Below are 22,726 nucleotides of genomic sequence, written 5' to 3' on the forward strand. Positions count from 1 at the left end.
ATTTAATGTTCAAGCAAAAACAGGTGATTTTTGACAAAAGAGATAACACCCCCCATTACGTCATGCTTCAAAAAGGTGAAAAATGGTCCGTTTTCAAATGTTTTATTTTTGAACGTCAGTTCACATTTGTAGGTAGATCATCAGTTTAAGAGCTAAAATTAGCATGTTTAAAGTGATTTTCATGCTTCCAGGGGCCCGGGAAGTGAATTAAATACCATTTGGAGGCATTTAATGTTCAAGCAAAAACAGTTGATTTTTGACAAAAGAGATAACACCCCCCCATTACGTCATGCTTCAGAAAGGTGAAAAATGGTCCGTTTTGAAATGTTTTATTTTAGAACGTCAGTTCACATTTGTAGGTAGATCATCAGTTTTAGAGCTAAAATTAGCATGTTTAAAGTGATTTTCATGCTTCCAGGGGCCCGGGAAGTGAATTAAATACCATTTGGAGGCATTTAATGTTCAAGCAAAAACAGGTGATTTTTGACAAAAGAGATAACACCCCCCCATTACGTCATGCTTCAGAAAGGTGAAAAATGGTCCGTTTTCAAATGTTTTATTTTTGAACGTCAGTTCACATTTGTAGGTAGATCATCAGTTTAAGAGCTAAAATTAGCATGTTTAAAGTGATTTTCATGCTTCCAGGGGCCCGGGAAGTGAATTAAATACCATTTGGAGGCATTTAATGTTCAAGCAAAAACAGGTGATTTTTGACAAAAGAGATAACACCCCCCATTACGTCATGCTTCAGAAAGGTGAAGAATGGTCCGTTTTCAAATGTTTTATTTTTGAACGTCAGTTCACATTTGTAGGTAGATTGTCAGTTTTAGAGCTAAAATTTGCATGTTGAAAGTGATTTTCATGCTTCCAGGGGCCCGGGAAGTGAATTAAATACCATTTGGAGGCATTTAATGTTCAAGCAAAAACAGGTGATTTTTGACAAAGGAGATAACACCCCCCATTACGTCATGCTTCAGAAAGGTGAAAAATGGTCTGTTTTCAAATGTTTTATTTTTGAACGTCAGTTCACATTTGTAGGTAGATCATCAGTTTTAGAGCTAAAATTAGCATGTTTAAAGTGATTTTCATGCTTCCAGGGGCCCGGGAAGTGAATTAAATACCATTTGGATGCATTTAATGTTCAAGCAAAAACAGGTGATTTTTGACAAAATAGATAACACCCCCCATTACGTCATGCTTCAAAAAGGTGAAAAATGGTCCGTTTTCAAATGTTTTATTTTTGAACGTCAGTTCACATTTGTAGGTAGATCATCAGTTTTAGAGCTAAAATTAGCATGTTTAAAGTGATTTTCATGCTTCCAGGGGCCCGGGAAGTGAATTAAATACCATTTGGAGGCATTTAATGTTCAAGCAAAAACAGGTGATTTTTGACAAAAGAGATAACACCCCCCATTACGTCATGCTTCAAAAAGGTGAAAAATGGTCCGTTTTCAAATGTTTTATTTTTGAACGTCAGTTCACATTTGTAGGTAGATCATCAGTTTAAGAGCTAAAATTAGCATGTTTAAAGTGATTTTCATGCTTCCAGGGGCCCGGGAAGTGAATTAAATACCATTTGGAGGCATTTAATGTTCAAGCAAAAACAGTTGATTTTTGACAAAAGAGATAACACCCCCCCATTACGTCATGCTTCAGAAAGGTGAAAAATGGTCCGTTTTGAAATGTTTTATTTTAGAACGTCAGTTCACATTTGTAGGTAGATCATCAGTTTTAGAGCTAAAATTAGCATGTTTAAAGTGATTTTCATGCTTCCAGGGGCCCGGGAAGTGAATTAAATACCATTTGGAGGCATTTAATGTTCAAGCAAAAACAGGTGATTTTTGACAAAAGAGATAACACCCCCCCATTACGTCATGCTTCAGAAAGGTGAAAAATGGTCCGTTTTCAAATGTTTTATTTTTGAACGTCAGTTCACATTTGTAGGTAGATCATCAGTTTAAGAGCTAAAATTAGCATGTTTAAAGTGATTTTCATGCTTCCAGGGGCCCGGGAAGTGAATTAAATACCATTTGGAGGCATTTAATGTTCAAGCAAAAACAGGTGATTTTTGACAAAAGAGATAACACCCCCCATTACGTCATGCTTCAGAAAGGTGAAGAATGGTCCGTTTTCAAATGTTTTATTTTTGAACGTCAGTTCACATTTGTAGGTAGATTGTCAGTTTTAGAGCTAAAATTTGCATGTTGAAAGTGATTTTCATGCTTCCAGGGGCCCGGGAAGTGAATTAAATACCATTTGGAGGCATTTAATGTTCAAGCAAAAACAGGTGATTTTTGACAAAGGAGATAACACCCCCCATTACGTCATGCTTCAGAAAGGTGAAAAATGGTCCGTTTTCAAATGTTTTATTTTTGAACGTCAGTTCACATTTGTAGGTAGATCATCAGTTTTAAAACTAAAATTAGCATGTTTAAAGTGATTTTTATGCTTCCAGGGGCCCGGGAAGTGAATTAAATACCATTTGGAGGCATTTAATGTTCAAGCAAAAACAGGTGATTTTTGACAAAAGAGATAACACCCCCCCATTACGTCATGATTCAGAAAGGTGAAAAATGGTCCGTTTTCAAATGTTTTATTTTTGAACGTCAGTTCACATTTGTAGGTAGATCATCAGTTTAAGAGCTAAAATTAGCATGTTTAAAGTGATTTTCATGCTTCCAGGGGCCCGGGAAGTGAATTAAATACCATTTGGAGGCATTTAATGTTCAAGCAAAAACAGGTGATTTTTGACAAAAGAGATAACACCCCCCCATTACGTCATGCTTCAGAAAGGTGAAAAATGGTCTGTTTTCAAATGTTTTATTTTTGAACGTCAGTTCACATTTGTAGGTAGATCATCAGTTTTAGAGCTAAAATTAGCATGTTGAAAGTGATTTTCATGCTTCCAGGGGCCCGGGAAGTGAATTAAATACCATTTGGAGGCATTTAATGTTCAAGCAAAAACAGGTGATTTTTGACAAAAGAGATAACACCCCACCATTACGTCATGCTTCAGAAAGGTGAAAAATTGTCCGTTTTCAAATGTTTTATTTTTGAACGTCAGTTCACATTTGTAGGTAGATCATCAGTTTTAGAGCTAAAATTAGCATGTTTAAAGTGATTTTCATGCTTCAAGGGGCCCGGGAAGTGAATTAAATACCATTTGGAGGCATTTAATGTTCAAGCAAAAACAGGTGATTTTTGACAAAAGAGATAACACCCCCCCATTACGTCATGCTTCAGAAAGGTGAAAAATGGTCCGTTTTCAAATGTTTTATTTTTGAACGTCAGTTCACATTTGTAGGTAGATCATCAGTTTAAGAGCTAAAATTAGCATGTTTAAAGTGATTTTCATGCTTCCAGGGGCCCGGGAAGTGAATTAAATACCATTTGGAGGCATTTAATGCTCAAGCAAAAACAGGTGATTTTTGACAAAAGAGATAACACCCCCCCATTACGTCATGCTTCAGAAAGGTGAAAAATGGTCCGTTTTCAAATGTTTTATTTTTGAACGTCAGTTCACATTTGTAGGTAGATCATCAGTTTTAGAGCTAAAATTTGCATGTTTAAAGTGATTTTCATGCTTCCAGGGGCCCGGGAAGTGAATTAAATACCATTTGGAGGCATTTAATGTTCAAGCAAAAACAGGTGATATTTGACAAAAGAGATAACACCCCCCCATTACGTCATGCTTCAGAAAGGTGAAAAAAGGTCCGTTTTCAAATGTTTTATTTTTCAACGTCAGTTCACATTTGTAGGTAGATCGTCAGTTTTAGAGCTAAAATTTGTATGTTGAAAGTGATTTTCATGCTTCCAGGGGCCCGGGAAGTGAATTAAATACCATTTGGAGGCATTTAATGTTCAAGCAAAAACAGGTGATTTTTGACAAAAGAGATAACACCCCCCAATTACGTCATGCTTCAGAAAGGTGAAAAATGGTCCGTTTTCAAATGTTTTATTTTTGAACGTCAGTTCACATTTGTAGGTAGATCATCAGTTTTAAAACTAAAATTAGCATGTTTAAAGTGATTTTCATGCTTCCAGGGGCCCGGGAAGTGAATTAAATACCATTTGGAGGCATTTAATGTTCAAGCAAAAACAGGTGATTTTTGACAAAAGAGATAACACCCCCCCCATTACGTCATGATTCAGAAAGGTGAAAAATGGTCCGTTTTCAAATGTTTTATTTTTGAACGTCAGTTCACATTTGTAGGTAGATCATCAGTTTAAGAGCTAAAATTAGCATGTTTAAAGTGATTTTCATGCTTCCAGGGGCCCGGGAAGTGAATTAAATACCATTTGGAGGCATTTAATGTTCAAGCAAAAACAGGTGATTTTTGACAAAAGAGATAACACCCCCCCATTACGTCATGCTTCAGAAAGGTGAAAAATGGTCTGTTTTCAAATGTTTTATTTTTGAACGTCAGTTCACATTTGTAGGTAGATCATCAGTTTTAGAGCTAAAATTAGCATGTTGAAAGTGATTTTCATGCTTCCAGGGGCCCGGGAAGTGAATTAAATACCATGTGGAGGCATTTAATGTTCAAGCAAAAACAGGTGATTTTTGACAAAAGAGATAACACCCCCCCATTATGTCATGCTTCAGAAAGGTGAAAAATTGTCCATTTTCAAATGTTTTATTTTTGAACGTCAGTTCACATTTGTAGGTAGATCATCAGTTTTAGAGCTAAAATTAGCATGTTTAAAGTGATTTTCATGCTTCCAGGGGCCCGGGAAGTGAATTAAATACCATTTGGAGGCATTTAATGTTCAAGCAAAAACAGGTGATTTTTGACAAAAGAGATAACACCCCCCATTACGTCATGCTTCAAAAAGGTGAAAAATGGTCCGTTTTCAAATGTTTTATTTTTGAACGTCAGTTCACATTTGTAGGTAGATCATCAGTTTTAGAGCTAAAATTAGCATGTTTAAAGTGATTTTCATGCTTCCAGGGGTCCGGGAAGTGAATTAAATACCATTTGGAGGCATTTAATGTTCAAGCAAAAACAGGTGATTTTTGACAAAAGAGATAACACCCCCCCATTACGTCATGCTTCAGAAAGGTGAAAAATGGTCCGTTTTCAAATGTTTTATTTTTGAACGTCAGTTCACATTTGTAGGTAGATCATCAGTTTAAGAGCTAAAATTAGCATGTTTAAAGTGATTTTCATGCTTCCAGGGGCGCGGGAAGTGAATTAAATACCATTTGGAGGCATTTAATGTTCAAGCAAAAACAGGTGATTTTTGACAAAAGAGATAACCCCCCCCCATTACGTCATGCTTCAGAAAGGTGAAAAATGGTCCGTTTTCAAATGTTTTATTTTTGAACGTCAGTTCACATTTGTAGGTAGATCATCAGTTTTAAAACTAAAATTAGCATGTTTAAAGTGATTTTCATGCTTCCAGGGGCCCGGGAAGTGAATTAAATACCATTTGGAGGCATTTAATGTTCAAGCAAAAACAGGTGATTTTTGACAAAAGAGATAACACCCCCCCCATTACGTCATGATTCAGAAAGGTGAAAAATGGTCCGTTTTCAAATGTTTTATTTTTGAACGTCAGTTCACATTTGTAGGTAGATCATCAGTTTAAGAGCTAAAATTAGCATGTTTAAAGTGATTTTCATGCTTCCAGGGGCCCGGGAAGTGAATTAAATACCATTTGGAGGCATTTAATGTTCAAGCAAAAACAGGTGATTTTTGACAAAAGAGATAACACCCCCCCATTACGTCATGCTTCAGAAAGGTGAAAAATGGTCTGTTTTCAAATGTTTTATTTTTGAACGTCAGTTCACATTTGTAGGTAGATCATCAGTTTTAGAGCTAAAATTAGCATGTTGAAAGTGATTTTCATGCTTCCAGGGGCCCGGGAAGTGAATTAAATACCATTTGGAGGCATTTAATGTTCAAGCAAAAACAGGTGATTTTTGACAAAAGAGATAACACCCCCATTACGTCATGCTTCAGAAAGGTGAAAAATGGTCCGTTTTCAAATGTTTTATTTTTGAACGTCAGTTCACATTTGTAGGTAGATCATCAGTTTTAGAGCTAAAATTAGCATGTTTAAAGTGATTTTCATCCTTCCAGGGGCCCGGGAAGTGAATTAAATACCATTTGGAGGCATTTAATATTCAAACAAAAACAGGTGATTTTTGACAAAAGAGATAACACCCCCCCATTACGTCATGCTTCAGAAAGGTGAAAAATGGTCCATTTTCAAATGTTTTATTTTTGAACGTCAGTTCACATTTGTAGGTAGATCATCAGTTTAAGAGCTAAAATTAGCATGTTTAAAGTGATTTTCATGCTTCCAGGGGCCCGGGAAGTGAATTAAATACCATGTGGAGGCATTTAATGTTCAAGAAAAAACAAGTGATTTTTGACAAAAGAGATAACACCCCCCATTACGTCATGCTTCAGAAAGGTGAAAAATGGTCCATTTTCAAATGTTTTATTTTTGAACGTCAGTTCACATTTGTAGGTAGATCATCAGTTTTAGAGCTAAAATTAGCATGTTTAAAGCGATTTTCATGCTTCCAGGGGCCCGGGAAGTGAGTTAAATACCATTTGGAGGCATTTAATGTTCAAGCAAAAACAGGTGATTTTTGACAAAAGAGATAACACCCCCCCCATTACGTCATGCTTCAGAAAGGTGAAAAATGGTCCGTTTTGAAATGTTTTATTTTAGAACGTCAGTTCACATTTGTAGGTAGATCATCAGTTTTAGAGCTAAAATTAGCATGTTTAAAGTGATTTTCATGCTTCCAGGGGCCCGGGAAGTGAATTAAATACCATTTGGAGGCATTTAATGTTCAAGCAAAAACAGTTGATTTTTGACAAAAGAGATAACACCCCCCCATTACGTCATGCTTCAGAAAGGTGAAAAATGGTCCGTTTTGAAATGTTTTATTTTAGAACGTCAGTTCACATTTGTAGGTAGATCATCAGTTTTAGAGCTAAAATTAGCATGTTTAAAGTGATTTTCATGCTTCCAGGGGCCCGGGAAGTGAATTAAATACCATTTGGAGGCATTTAATGTTCAAGCAAAAACAGGTGATTTTTGACAAAAGAGATAACACCCCCCCATTACGTCATGCTTCAGAAAGGTGAAAAATGGTCCGTTTTCAAATGTTTTATTTTTGAACGTCAGTTCACATTTGTAGGTAGATCATCAGTTTAAGAGCTAAAATTAGCATGTTTAAAGTGATTTTCATGCTTCCAGGGGCCCGGGAAGTGAATTAAATACCATTTGGAGGCATTTAATGTTCAAGCAAAAACAGGTGATTTTTGACAAAAGAGATAACACCCCCCCATTACGTCATGCTTCAGAAAGGTGAAAAATGGTCCGTTTTCAAATGTTTTATTTTTGAACGTCAGTACACATTTGTAGGTAGATCATCAGTTTTAGAGCTAAAATTTGCATGTTTAAAGTGATTTTCATGCTTCCAGGGGACCGGGAAGTGAATTAAATACCATTTGGAGGCATTTAATGTTCAAGCAAAAACAGGTGATATTTGACAAAAGAGATAACACACCCCCATTACGTCATGCTTCAGAAAGGTGAAAAATGGTCCGTTTTCAAATGTTTTATTTTTGAACGTCAGTTCACATTTGTAGGTAGATCGTCAGTTTTAGAGCTAAAATTTGTATGTTGAAAGTGATTTTCATGCTTTCAGGGGCCCGGGAAGTGAATTAAATACCATTTGGAGGCATTTAATGTTCAAGCAAAAACAGGTGATTTTTGACAAAAGAGATAACACCCCCCAATTACGTCATGCTTCAGAAAGGTGAAAAATGGTCCGTTTTCAAATGTTTTATTTTTGAACGTCAGTTCACATTTGTAGGTAGATCATCAGTTTTAAAACTAAAATTAGCATGTTGAAAGTGATTTTCATGCTTCCAGGGGCCCGGGAAGTGAATTAAATACCATTTGGAGGCATTTAATGTTCAAGCAAAAACAGGTGATTTTTGACAAAAGAGATAACACCCCACCATTACGTCATGCTTCAGAAAGGTGAAAAATGGTCCGTTTTCAAATGTTTTATTTTTGAACGTCAGTTCACATTTGTAGGTAGATCATCAGTTTTAGAGCTAAAATTAGCATGTTTAAAGTGATTTTCATCCTTCCAGGGGCCCGGGAAGTGAATTAAATACCATTTGGAGGCATTTAATATTCAAACAAAAACAGGTGATTTTTGACAAAAGAGATAACACCCCCCCATTACGTCATGCTTCAGAAAGGTGAAAAATGGTCCATTTTCAAATGTTTTATTTTTGAACGTCAGTTCACATTTGTAGGTAGATCATCAGTTTAAGAGCTAAAATTAGCATGTTTAAAGTGATTTTCATGCTTCCAGGGGCCCGGGAAGTGAATTAAATACCATGTGGAGGCATTTAATGTTCAAGAAAAAACAAGTGATTTTTGACAAAAGAGATAACACCCCCCATTACGTCATGCTTCAGAAAGGTGAAAAATGGTCCATTTTCAAATGTTTTATTTTTGAACGTCAGTTCACATTTGTAGGTAGATCATCAGTTTTAGAGCTAAAATTAGCATGTTTAAAGCGATTTTCATGCTTCCAGGGGCCCGGGAAGTGAGTTAAATACCATTTGGAGGCATTTAATGTTCAAGCAAAAACAGGTGATTTTTGACAAAAGAGATAACACCCCCCCCCATTACGTCATGCTTCAGAAAGGTGAAAAATGGTCCGTTTTGAAATGTTTTATTTTAGAACGTCAGTTCACATTTGTAGGTAGATCATCAGTTTTAGAGCTAAAATTAGCATGTTTAAAGTGATTTTCATGCTTCCAGGGGCCCGGGAAGTGAATTAAATACCATTTGGAGGCATTTAATGTTCAAGCAAAAACAGTTGATTTTTGACAAAAGAGATAACACCCCCCCATTACGTCATGCTTCAGAAAGGTGAAAAATGGTCCGTTTTGAAATGTTTTATTTTAGAACGTCAGTTCACATTTGTAGGTAGATCATCAGTTTTAGAGCTAAAATTAGCATGTTTAAAGTGATTTTCATGCTTCCAGGGGCCCGGGAAGTGAATTAAATACCATTTGGAGGCATTTAATGTTCAAGCAAAAACAGGTGATTTTTGACAAAAGAGATAACACCCCCCCATTACGTCATGCTTCAGAAAGGTGAAAAATGGTCCGTTTTCAAATGTTTTATTTTTGAACGTCAGTTCACATTTGTAGGTAGATCATCAGTTTTAAAACTAAAATTAGCATGTTTAAAGTGATTTTCATGCTTCCAGGGGCCCGGGAAGTGAATTAAATACCATTTGGAGGCATTTAATGTTCAAGCAAAAACAGGTGATTTTTGACAAAAGAGATAACACCCCCCCCATTACGTCATGATTCAGAAAGGTGAAAAATGGTCCGTTTTCAAATGTTTTATTTTTGAACGTCAGTTCACATTTGTAGGTAGATCATCAGTTTAAGAGCTAAAATTAGCATGTTTAAAGTGATTTTCATGCTTCCAGGGGCCCGGGAAGTGAATTAAATACCATTTGGAGGCATTTAATGTTCAAGCAAAAACAGGTGATTTTTGACAAAAGAGATAACACCCCCCCATTACGTCATGCTTCAGAAAGGTGAAAAATGGTCTGTTTTCAAATGTTTTATTTTTGAACGTCAGTTCACATTTGTAGGTAGATCATCAGTTTTAGAGCTAAAATTAGCATGTTGAAAGTGATTTTCATGCTTCCAGGGGCCCGGGAAGTGAATTAAATACCATTTGGAGGCATTTAATGTTCAAGCAAAAACAGGTGATTTTTGACAAAAGAGATAACACCCCACCATTACGTCATGCTTCAGAAAGGTGAAAAATGGTCCGTTTTCAAATGTTTTATTTTTGAACGTCAGTTCACATTTGTAGGTAGATCATCAGTTTTAGAGCTAAAATTAGCATGTTTAAAGTGATTTTCATCCTTCCAGGGGCCCGGGAAGTGAATTAAATACCATTTGGAGGCATTTAATATTCAAACAAAAACAGGTGATTTTTGACAAAAGAGATAACACCCCCCCATTACGTCATGCTTCAGAAAGGTGAAAAATGGTCCATTTTCAAATGTTTTATTTTTGAACGTCAGTTCACATTTGTAGGTAGATCATCAGTTTAAGAGCTAAAATTAGCATGTTTAAAGTGATTTTCATGCTTCCAGGGGCCCGGGAAGTGAATTAAATACCATGTGGAGGCATTTAATGTTCAAGAAAAAACAAGTGATTTTTGACAAAAGAGATAACACCCCCCATTACGTCATGCTTCAGAAAGGTGAAAAATGGTCCATTTTCAAATGTTTTATTTTTGAACGTCAGTTCACATTTGTAGGTAGATCATCAGTTTTAGAGCTAAAATTAGCATGTTTAAAGCGATTTTCATGCTTCCAGGGGCCCGGGAAGTGAGTTAAATACCATTTGGAGGCATTTAATGTTCAAGCAAAAACAGGTGATTTTTGACAAAAGAGATAACACCCCCCCCCCATTACGTCATGCTTCAGAAAGGTGAAAAATGGTCCGTTTTGAAATGTTTTATTTTAGAACGTCAGTTCACATTTGTAGGTAGATCATCAGTTTTAGAGCTAAAATTAGCATGTTTAAAGTGATTTTCATGCTTCCAGGGGCCCGGGAAGTGAATTAAATACCATTTGGAGGCATTTAATGTTCAAGCAAAAACAGTTGATTTTTGACAAAAGAGATAACACCCCCCCATTACGTCATGCTTCAGAAAGGTGAAAAATGGTCCGTTTTGAAATGTTTTATTTTAGAACGTCAGTTCACATTTGTAGGTAGATCATCAGTTTTAGAGCTAAAATTAGCATGTTTAAAGTGATTTTCATGCTTCCAGGGGCCCGGGAAGTGAATTAAATACCATTTGGAGGCATTTAATGTTCAAGCAAAAACAGGTGATTTTTGACAAAAGAGATAACACCCCCCCATTACGTCATGCTTCAGAAAGGTGAAAAATGGTCCGTTTTCAAATGTTTTATTTTTGAACGTCAGTTCACATTTGTAGGTAGATCATCAGTTTTAAAACTAAAATTAGCATGTTTAAAGTGATTTTCATGCTTCCAGGGGCCCGGGAAGTGAATTAAATACCATTTGGAGGCATTTAATGTTCAAGCAAAAACAGGTGATTTTTGACAAAAGAGATAACACCCCCCCCCATTACGTCATGATTCAGAAAGGTGAAAAATGGTCCGTTTTCAAATGTTTTATTTTTGAACGTCAGTTCACATTTGTAGGTAGATCATCAGTTTAAGAGCTAAAATTAGCATGTTTAAAGTGATTTTCATGCTTCCAGGGGCCCGGGAAGTGAATTAAATACCATTTGGAGGCATTTAATGTTCAAGCAAAAACAGGTGATTTTTGACAAAAGAGATAACACCCCCCCATTACGTCATGCTTCAGAAAGGTGAAAAATGGTCTGTTTTCAAATGTTTTATTTTTGAACGTCAGTTCACATTTGTAGGTAGATCATCAGTTTTAGAGCTAAAATTAGCATGTTGAAAGTGATTTTCATGCTTCCAGGGGCCCGGGAAGTGAATTAAATACCATTTGGAGGCATTTAATGTTCAAGCAAAAACAGGTGATTTTTGACAAAAGAGATAACACCCCACCATTACGTCATGCTTCAGAAAGGTGAAAAATGGTCCGTTTTCAAATGTTTTATTTTTGAACGTCAGTTCACATTTGTAGGTAGATCATCAGTTTTAGAGCTAAAATTAGCATGTTTAAAGTGATTTTCATCCTTCCAGGGGCCCGGGAAGTGAATTAAATACCATTTGGAGGCATTTAATATTAAAACAAAAACAGGTGATTTTTGACAAAAGAGATAACACCCCCCCATTACGTCATGCTTCAGAAAGGTGAAAAATGGTCCATTTTCAAATGTTTTATTTTTGAACGTCAGTTCACATTTGTAGGTAGATCATCAGTTTAAGAGCTAAAATTAGCATGTTTAAAGTGATTTTCATGCTTCCAGGGGCCCGGGAAGTGAATTAAATACCATGTGGAGGCATTTAATGTTCAAGAAAAAACAAGTGATTTTTGACAAAAGAGATAACACCCCCCATTACGTCATGCTTCAGAAAGGTGAAAAATGGTCCATTTTCAAATGTTTTATTTTTGAACGTCAGTTCACATTTGTAGGTAGATCATCAGTTTTAGAGCTAAAATTAGCATGTTTAAAGCGATTTTCATGCTTCCAGGGGCCCGGGAAGTGAGTTAAATACCATTTGGAGGCATTTAATGTTCAAGCAAAAACAGGTGATTTTTGACAAAAGAGATAACACCCCCCCCCATTACGTCATGCTTCAGAAAGGTGAAAAATGGTCCGTTTTGAAATGTTTTATTTTAGAACGTCAGTTCACATTTGTAGGTAGATCATCAGTTTTAGAGCTAAAATTAGCATGTTTAAAGTGATTTTCATGCTTCCAGGGGCCCGGGAAGTGAATTAAATACCATTTGGAGGCATTTAATGTTCAAGCAAAAACAGTTGATTTTTGACAAAAGAGATAACACCCCCCCATTACGTCATGCTTCAGAAAGGTGAAAAATGGTCCGTTTTGAAATGTTTTATTTTAGAACGTCAGTTCACATTTGTAGGTAGATCATCAGTTTTAGAGCTAAAATTAGCATGTTTAAAGTGATTTTCATGCTTCCAGGGGCCCGGGAAGTGAATTAAATACCATTTGGAGGCATTTAATGTTCAAGCAAAAACAGGTGATTTTTGACAAAAGAGATAACACCCCCCCATTACGTCATGCTTCAGAAAGGTGAAAAATGGTCCGTTTTCAAATGTTTTATTTTTGAACGTCAGTTCACATTTGTAGGTAGATCATCAGTTTAAGAGCTAAAATTAGCATGTTTAAAGTGATTTTCATGCTTCCAGGGGCCCGGGAAGTGAATTAAATACCATTTGGAGGCATTTAATGTTCAAGCAAAAACAGGTGATTTTTGACAAAAGAGATAACACCCCCCCATTACGTCATGCTTCAGAAAGGTGAAAAATGGTCCGTTTTCAAATGTTTTATTTTTGAACGTCAGTTCACATTTGTAGGTAGATCATCAGTTTTAGAGCTAAAATATGCATGTTTAAAGTGATTTTCATGCTTCCAGGGGACCGGGAAGTGAATTAAATACCATTTGGAGGCATTTAATGTTCAAGCAAAAACAGGTGATATTTGACAAAAGAGATAACACACCCCCATTACGTCATGCTTCAGAAAGGTGAAAAATGGTCTGTTTTCAAATGTTTTATTTTTGAACGTCAGTTCACATTTGTAGGTAGATCGTCAGTTTTAGAGCTAAAATTTGTATGTTGAAAGTGATTTCCATGCTTCCAGGGGCCCGGGAAGTGAATTAAATACCATTTGGAGGCATTTAATGTTCAAGCAAAAACAGGTGATTTTTGACAAAAGAGATAACACCCCCCAATTACGTCATGCTTCAGAAAGGTGAAAAATGGTCCGTTTTCAAATGTTTTATTTTTGAACGTCAGTTCACATTTGTAGGTAGATCATCAGTTTTAAAACTAAAATTAGCATGTTTAAAGTGATTTTCATGCTTCCAGGGGCCCGGGAAGTGAATTAAATACCATTTGGAGGCATTTAATGTTCAAGCAAAAACAGGTGATTTTTGACAAAAGAGATAACACCCCCCCATTACGTCATGATTCAGAAAGGTGAAAAATGGTCCGTTTTCAAATGTTTTATTTTTGAACGTCAGTTCACATTTGTAGGTAGATCATCAGTTTAAGAGCTAAAATTAGCATGTTTAAAGTGATTTTCATGCTTCCAGGGGCCCGGGAAGTGAATTAAATACCATTTGGAGGCATTTAATGTTCAAGCAAAAACAGGTGATTTTTGACAAAAGAGATAACACCCCCCCATTACGTCATGCTTCAGAAAGGTGAAAAATGGTCTGTTTTCAAATGTTTTATTTTTGAACGTCAGTTCACATTTGTAGGTAGATCATCAGTTTTAGAGCTAAAATTAGCATGTTGAAAGTGATTTTCATGCTTCCAGGGGCCCGGGAAGTGAATTAAATACCATTTGGAGGCATTTAATGTTCAAGCAAAAACAGGTGATTTTTGACAAAAGAGATAACACCCCACCATTACGTCATGCTTCAGAAAGGTGAAAAATTGTCCGTTTTCAAATGTTTTATTTTTGAACGTCAGTTCACATTTGTAGGTAGATCATCAGTTTAAGAGCTAAAATTAGCATGTTTAAAGTGATTTTCATGCTTCCAGGGGCCCGGGAAGTGAATTAAATACCATTTGGAGGCATTTAATGTTCAAGCAAAAACAGGTGATTTTTGACAAAAGAGATAACACCCCCCCACTACGTCATGCTTCAGAAAGGTGAAAAATGGTCTGTTTTCAAATGTTTTATTTTTGAACGTCAGTTCACATTTGTAGGTAGATCATCAGTTTTAGAGCTAAAATTTGCATGTTTAAAGTGATTTTCATGCTTCCAGGGGCCCGGGGAGTGAATTAAATACCATTTGGAGGCATTTAATGTTCAAGCAAAAACAGGTGATTTTTGACAAAAGAGATAACACCCCCCCATTACGTCATGCTTCAGAAAGGTGAAAAATGGTCCGTTTTCAAATGTTTTATTTTTGAACGTCAGTTCACATTTGTAGGTAGATCATCAGTTTAAGAGCTAAAATTAGCATGTTTAAAGTGATTTTCATGCTTCCAGGGGCCCGGGAAGTGAATTAAATACCATTTGGAGGCATTTAATGTTCAAGCAAAAACAGGTGATTTTTGACAAAAGAGATAACACCCCCCCACTACGTCATGCTTCAGAAAGGTGAAAAATGGTCTGTTTTCAAATGTTTTATTTTTGAACGTCAGTTCACATTTGTAGGTAGATCATCAGTTTTAGAGCTAAAATTTGCATGTTTAAAGTGATTTTCATGCTTCCAGGGGCCCGGGGAGTGAATTAAATACCATTTGGAGGCATTTAATGTTCAAGCAAAAACAGGTGATATTTGACAAAAGAGATAACACCCCCCCATTACGTCATGCTTCAGAAAGGTGAAAAATGGTCCGTTTTCAAATGTTTTATTTTTGAACGTCAGTTCACATTTGTAGGTAGATCGTCAGTTTTAGAGCTAAAATTTGTATGTTGAAATTGATTTTCATGCTTCCAGGGGCCCGGGAAGTGAATTAAATACCATTTGGAGGCATTTAATGTTCAAGCAAAAACAGGTGATTTTTGACAAAAGAGATAACACCCCCCCAATTACGTCATGCTTCAGAAAGGTGAAAAATTGTCTGTTTTCAAATGTTTTATTTTTGAACGTCAGTTCACATTTGTAGGTAGATTATCAGTTTAAGAGCTAAAATTAGCATGTTTAAAGCGATTTTAATGCTTTCAGGGGCCCGGGAAGTGAATTAAATACCATTTGGAGGCATTTAATGTTCAAGCAAAAACAGGTGATTTTTGAAAAAAGAGATAACACCCCCCCATTACGTCATAATTCAGAAAGGTGAAAAATGGTCCGTTTTCAAATGTTTTATTTTTGAACGTCAGTTCACATTTGTAGGTAGATCATCAGTTTTAGAGCTAAAATTAGCATGTTTAAAGTGATTTTCATCCTTCCAGGGGCCCGGGAAGTGAATTAAATACCATTTGGAGGCATTTAATATTCAAACAAAAACAGGTGATTTTTGACAAAAGAGATAACACCCCCCCATTACGTCATGCTTCAGAAAGGTGAAAAATGGTCCATTTTCAAATGTTTTATTTTTGAACGTCAGTTCACATTTGTAGGTAGATCATCAGTTTAAGAGCTAAAATTAGCATGTTTAAATTGATTTTCATGCTTCCAGGGGCCCGGGAAGTGAATTAAATACCATGTGGAGGCATTTAATGTTCAAGAAAAAACAAGTGATTTTTGACAAAAGAGATAACACCCCCCATTACGTCATGCTTCAGAAAGGTGAAAAATGGTCCATTTTCAAATGTTTTATTTTTGAACGTCAGTTCACATTTGTAGGTAGATCATCAGTTTTAGAGCTAAAATTAGCATGTTTAAAGCGATTTTCATGCTTCCAGGGGCCCGGGAAGTGAGTTAAATACCATTTGGAGGCATTTAATGTTCAAGCAAAAACAGGTGATTTTTGACAAAAGAGATAACACCCCCCCCCCATTACGTCATGCTTCAGAAAGGTGAAAAATGGTCCGTTTTGAAATGTTTTATTTTAGAACGTCAGTTCACATTTGTAGGTAGATCATCAGTTTTAGAGCTAAAATTAGCATGTTTAAAGTGATTTTCATGCTTCCAGGGGCCCGGGAAGTGAATTAAATACCATTTGGAGGCATTTAATGTTCAAGCAAAAACAGTTGATTTTTGACAAAAGAGATAACACCACCCCATTACGTCATGCTTCAGAAAGGTGAAAAATGGTCCGTTTTGAAATGTTTTATTTTAGAACGTCAGTTCACATTTGTAGGTAGATCATCAGTTTTAGAGCTAAAATTAGCATGTTTAAAGTGATTTTCATGCTTCCAGGGGCCCGGGAAGTGAATTAAATACCATTTGGAGGCATTTAATGTTCAAGCAAAAACAGGTGATTTTTGACAAAAGAGATAACACCCCCCCATTACGTCATGCTTCAGAAACGTGAAAAATGGTCCGTTTTCAAATGTTTTATTTTTGAACGTCAGTTCACATTTGTAGGTAGATCATCAGTTTAAGAGCTAAAATTAGCATGTTTAAAGTGATTTTCATGCTTCCAGGGGCCCGGGAAGTGAATTAAATACCATTTGGAGGCATTTAATGCTCAAGCAAAAACAGGTGATTTTTGACAAAAGAGATAACACCCCCCCATTACGTCATGCTTCAGAAAGGTGAAAAATGGTCCGTTTTCAAATGTTTTATTTTTGAACGTCAGTTCACATTTGTAGGTAGATCATCAGTTTTAGAGCTAAAATTTGCATGTTTAAAGTGATTTTCATGCTTCCAGGGGCCCGGGAAGTGAATTAAATACCATTTGGAGGCATTTAATGTTCAAGCAAAAACAGGTGATATTTGACAAAAGAGATAACACCCCCCCATTACGTCATGCTTCAGAAAGGTGAAAAATGGTCCGTTTTCAAATGTTTTATTTTTGAACGTCAGTTCACATTTGTAGGTAGATCGTCAGTTTTAGAGCTAAAATTTGTATGTTGAAAGTGATTTTCATGCTTCCAGGGGCCCGGGAAGTGAATTAAATACCATTTGGAGGCATTTAATGTTCAAGCAAAAACAGGTGATTTTTGACAAAAGAGATAACACCCCCCAATTACGTCATGCTTCAGAAAGGTGAAAAATGGTCCGTTTTCAAATGTTTTATTTTTGAACGTCAGTTCACATTTGTAGGTAGATCATCAGTTTTAAAACTAAAATTAGCATATTTAAAGTGATTTTCATGCTTCCAGGGGCCCGGGAAGTGAATTAAATACCATTTGGAGGCATTTAATGTTCAAGCAAAAACAGGTGATTTTTGACAAAAGAGATAACACCCCCCCCATTACGTCATGATTCAGAAAGGTGAAAAATGGTCCGTTTTCAAATGTTTTATTTTTGAACGTCAGTTCACATTTGTAGGTAGATCATCAGTTTAAGAGCTAAAATTAGCATGTTTAAAGTGATTTTCATGCTTCCAGGGGCCCGGGAAGTGAATTAAATACCATTTGGAGGCATTTAATTTTCAAGCAAAAACAGGTGATTTTTGACAAAAGAGATAACACCCCCCCATTACGTCATGCTTCAGAAAGGTGAAAAATGGTCTGTTTTCAAATGTTTTATTTTTGAACGTCAGTTCACATTTGTAGGTAGATCATCAGTTTTAGAGCTAAAATTAGCATGTTGAAAGTGATTTTCATGCTTCCAGGGGCGCGGGAAGTGAATTAAATACCATTTGGAGGCATTTAATGTTCAAGCAAAAACAGGTGATTTTTGACAAAAGAGATAACACCCCCCCATTACGTCATGCTTCAGAAAGGTGAAAAATGGTCTGTTTTCAAATGTTTTATTTTTGAACGTCAGTTCACATTTGTAGGTAGATCATCAGTTTTAGAGCTAAAATTAGCATGTTTAAAGTGATTTTCATGCTTCCAGGGGCCCGGGAAGTGAATTAAATACCATTTGGAGGCATTTAATGTTCAAGCGAAAACAGGTGATTTTTGACAAAAGAGATAACACCCCCCATTATGTCATGCTTCAAAAAGGTGAAAAATGGTCCGTTTTCAAATGTTTTATTTTTGAACGTCAGTTCACATTTGTAGGTAGATCATCAGTTTTAGAGCTAAAATTAGCATGTTTAAAGTGATTTTCATGCTTCCAGGGGCCCGGGAAGTGAATTAAATACCATTTGGAGGCATTTAATGTTCAAGCAAAAACAGGTGATTTTTGACAAAAGAGATAACACCCCCCATTACGTCATGCTTCAAAAAGGTGAAAAATGGTCCGTTTTCAAATGTTTTATTTTTGAACGTCAGTTCACATTTGTAGGTAGATCATCAGTTTAAGAGCTAAAATTAGCATGTTTAAAGTGATTTTCATGCTTCCAGGGGCCCGGGAAGTGAATTAAATACCATTTGGAGGCATTTAATGTTCAAGCAAAAACAGGTGATTTTTGACAAAAGAGATAACACCCCCCATTACGTCATGCTTCAGAAAGGTGAAGAATGGTCCGTTTTCAAATGTTTTATTTTTGAACGTCAGTTCACATTTGTAGGTAGATCATCAGTTTAAGAGCTAAAATTAGCATGTTTAAAGTGATTTTCATGCTTCCAGGGGCCCGGGAAGTGAATTAAATACCATTTGGAGGCATTTAATGTTCAAGCAAAAACAGGTGATTTTTGACAAAAGAGATAACACCCCCCATTACGTCATGCTTCAGAAAGGTGAAGAATGGTCCGTTTTCAAATGTTTTATTTTTGAACGTCAGTTCACATTTGTAGGTAGATTGTCAGTTTTAGAGCTAAAATTTGCATGTTGAAAGTGATTTTCATGCTTCCAGGGGCCCGGGAAGTGAATTAAATACCATTTGGAGGCATTTAATGTTCAAGCAAAAACAGGTGATTTTTGACAAAGGAGATAACACCCCCCATTACGTCATGCTTCAGAAAGGTGAAAAATGGTCCGTTTTCAAATGTTTTATTTTTGAACGTCAGTTCACATTTGTAGGTAGATCATCAGTTTTAAAACTAAAATTAGCATGTTTAAAGTGATTTTTATGCTTCCAGGGGCCCGGGAAGTGAATTAAATACCATTTGGAGGCATTTAATGTTCAAGCAAAAACAGGTGATTTTTGACAAAAGAGATAACACCCCCCCATTACGTCATGATTCAGAAAGGTGAAAAATGGTCCGTTTTCAAATGTTTTATTTTTGAACGTCAGTTCACATTTGTAGGTAGATCATCAGTTTAAGAGCTAAAATTAGCATGTTTAAAGTGATTTTCATGCTTCCAGGGGCCCGGGAAGTGAATTAAATACCATTTGGAGGCATTTAATGTTCAAGCAAAAACAGGTGATTTTTGACAAAAGAGATAACACCCCCCCATTACGTCATGCTTCAGAAAGGTGAAAAATGGTCTGTTTTCAAATGTTTTATTTTTGAACGTCAGTTCACATTTGTAGGTAGATCATCAGTTTTAGAGCTAAAATTAGCATGTTGAAAGTGATTTTCATGCTTCCAGGGGCCCGGGAAGTGAATTAAATACCATTTGGAGGCATTTAATGTTCAAGCAAAAACAGGTGATTTTTGACAAAAGAGATAACACCCCACCATTACGTCATGCTTCAGAAAGGTGAAAAATTGTCCGTTTTCAAATGTTTTATTTTTGAACGTCAGTTCACATTTGTAGGTAGATCATCAGTTTTAGAGCTAAAATTAGCATGTTTAAAGTGATTTTCATGCTTCAAGGGGCCCGGGAAGTGAATTAAATACCATTTGGAGGCATTTAATGTTCAAGCAAAAACAGGTGATTTTTGACAAAAGAGATAACACCCCCCCATTACGTCATGCTTCAGAAAGGTGAAAAATGGTCCGTTTTCAAATGTTTTATTTTTGAACGTCAGTTCACATTTGTAGGTAGATCATCAGTTTAAGAGCTAAAATTAGCATGTTTAAAGTGATTTTCATGCTTCCAGGGGCCCGGGAAGTGAATTAAATACCATTTGGAGGCATTTAATGCTCAAGCAAAAACAGGTGATTTTTGACAAAAGAGATAACACCCCCCCATTACGTCATGCTTCAGAAAGGTGAAAAATGGTCCGTTTTCAAATGTTTTATTTTTGAACGTCAGTTCACATTTGTAGGTAGATCATCAGTTTTAGAGCTAAAATTTGCATGTTTAAAGTGATTTTCATGCTTCCAGGGGCCCGGGAAGTGAATTAAATACCATTTGGAGGCATTTAATGTTCAAGCAAAAACAGGTGATATTTGACAAAAGAGATAACACCCCCCCATTACGTCATGCTTCAGAAAGGTGAAAAAAGGTCCGTTTTCAAATGTTTTATTTTTCAACGTCAGTTCACATTTGTAGGTAGATCGTCAGTTTTAGAGCTAAAATTTGTATGTTGAAAGTGATTTTCATGCTTCCAGGGGCCCGGGAAGTGAATTAAATACCATTTGGAGGCATTTAATGTTCAAGCAAAAACAGGTGATTTTTGACAAAAGAGATAACACCCCCCAATTACGTCATGCTTCAGAAAGGTGAAAAATGGTCCGTTTTCAAATGTTTTATTTTTGAACGTCAGTTCACATTTGTAGGTAGATCATCAGTTTTAAAACTAAAATTAGCATGTTTAAAGTGATTTTCATGCTTCCAGGGGCCCGGGAAGTGAATTAAATACCATTTGGAGGCATTTAATGTTCAAGCAAAAACAGGTGATTTTTGACAAAAGAGATAACACCCCCCCCATTACGTCATGATTCAGAAAGGTGAAAAATGGTCCGTTTTCAAATGTTTTATTTTTGAACGTCAGTTCACATTTGTAGGTAGATCATCAGTTTAAGAGCTAAAATTAGCATGTTTAAAGTGATTTTCATGCTTCCAGGGGCCCGGGAAGTGAATTAAATACCATTTGGAGGCATTTAATGTTCAAGCAAAAACAGGTGATTTTTGACAAAAGAGATAACACCCCCCCATTACGTCATGCTTCAGAAAGGTGAAAAATGGTCTGTTTTCAAATGTTTTATTTTTGAACGTCAGTTCACATTTGTAGGTAGATCATCAGTTTTAGAGCTAAAATTAGCATGTTGAAAGTGATTTTCATGCTTCCAGGGGCCCGGGAAGTGAATTAAATACCATGTGGAGGCATTTAATGTTCAAGCAAAAACAGGTGATTTTTGACAAAAGAGATAACACCCCCCCATTATGTCATGCTTCAGAAAGGTGAAAAATTGTCCATTTTCAAATGTTTTATTTTTGAACGTCAGTTCACATTTGTAGGTAGATCATCAGTTTTAGAGCTAAAATTAGCATGTTTAAAGTGATTTTCATGCTTCCAGGGGCCCGGGAAGTGAATTAAATACCATTTGGAGGCATTTAATGTTCAAGCAAAAACAGGTGATTTTTGACAAAAGAGATAACACCCCCCATTACGTCATGCTTCAAAAAGGTGAAAAATGGTCCGTTTTCAAATGTTTTATTTTTGAACGTCAGTTCACATTTGTAGGTAGATCATCAGTTTTAGAGCTAAAATTAGCATGTTTAAAGTGATTTTCATGCTTCCAGGGGTCCGGGAAGTGAATTAAATACCATTTGGAGGCATTTAATGTTCAAGCAAAAACAGGTGATTTTTGACAAAAGAGATAACACCCCCCCATTACGTCATGCTTCAGAAAGGTGAAAAATGGTCCGTTTTCAAATGTTTTATTTTTGAACGTCAGTTCACATTTGTAGGTAGATCATCAGTTTAAGAGCTAAAATTAGCATGTTTAAAGTGATTTTCATGCTTCCAGGGGCGCGGGAAGTGAATTAAATACCATTTGGAGGCATTTAATGTTCAAGCAAAAACAGGTGATTTTTGACAAAAGAGATAACCCCCCCCCATTACGTCATGCTTCAGAAAGGTGAAAAATGGTCCGTTTTCAAATGTTTTATTTTTGAACGTCAGTTCACATTTGTAGGTAGATCATCAGTTTTAAAACTAAAATTAGCATGTTTAAAGTGATTTTCATGCTTCCAGGGGCCCGGGAAGTGAATTAAATACCATTTGGAGGCATTTAATGTTCAAGCAAAAACAGGTGATTTTTGACAAAAGAGATAACACCCCCCCCATTACGTCATGATTCAGAAAGGTGAAAAATGGTCCGTTTTCAAATGTTTTATTTTTGAACGTCAGTTCACATTTGTAGGTAGATCATCAGTTTAAGAGCTAAAATTAGCATGTTTAAAGTGATTTTCATGCTTCCAGGGGCCCGGGAAGTGAATTAAATACCATTTGGAGGCATTTAATGTTCAAGCAAAAACAGGTGATTTTTGACAAAAGAGATAACACCCCCCCATTACGTCATGCTTCAGAAAGGTGAAAAATGGTCTGTTTTCAAATGTTTTATTTTTGAACGTCAGTTCACATTTGTAGGTAGATCATCAGTTTTAGAGCTAAAATTAGCATGTTGAAAGTGATTTTCATGCTTCCAGGGGCCCGGGAAGTGAATTAAATACCATTTGGAGGCATTTAATGTTCAAGCAAAAACAGGTGA

Source organism: Lissotriton helveticus, chromosome 12 (assembly GCF_964261635.1).
Source record: "Lissotriton helveticus chromosome 12, aLisHel1.1, whole genome shotgun sequence".
Taxonomy (NCBI): Eukaryota; Metazoa; Chordata; class Amphibia; order Caudata; family Salamandridae; genus Lissotriton; species Lissotriton helveticus.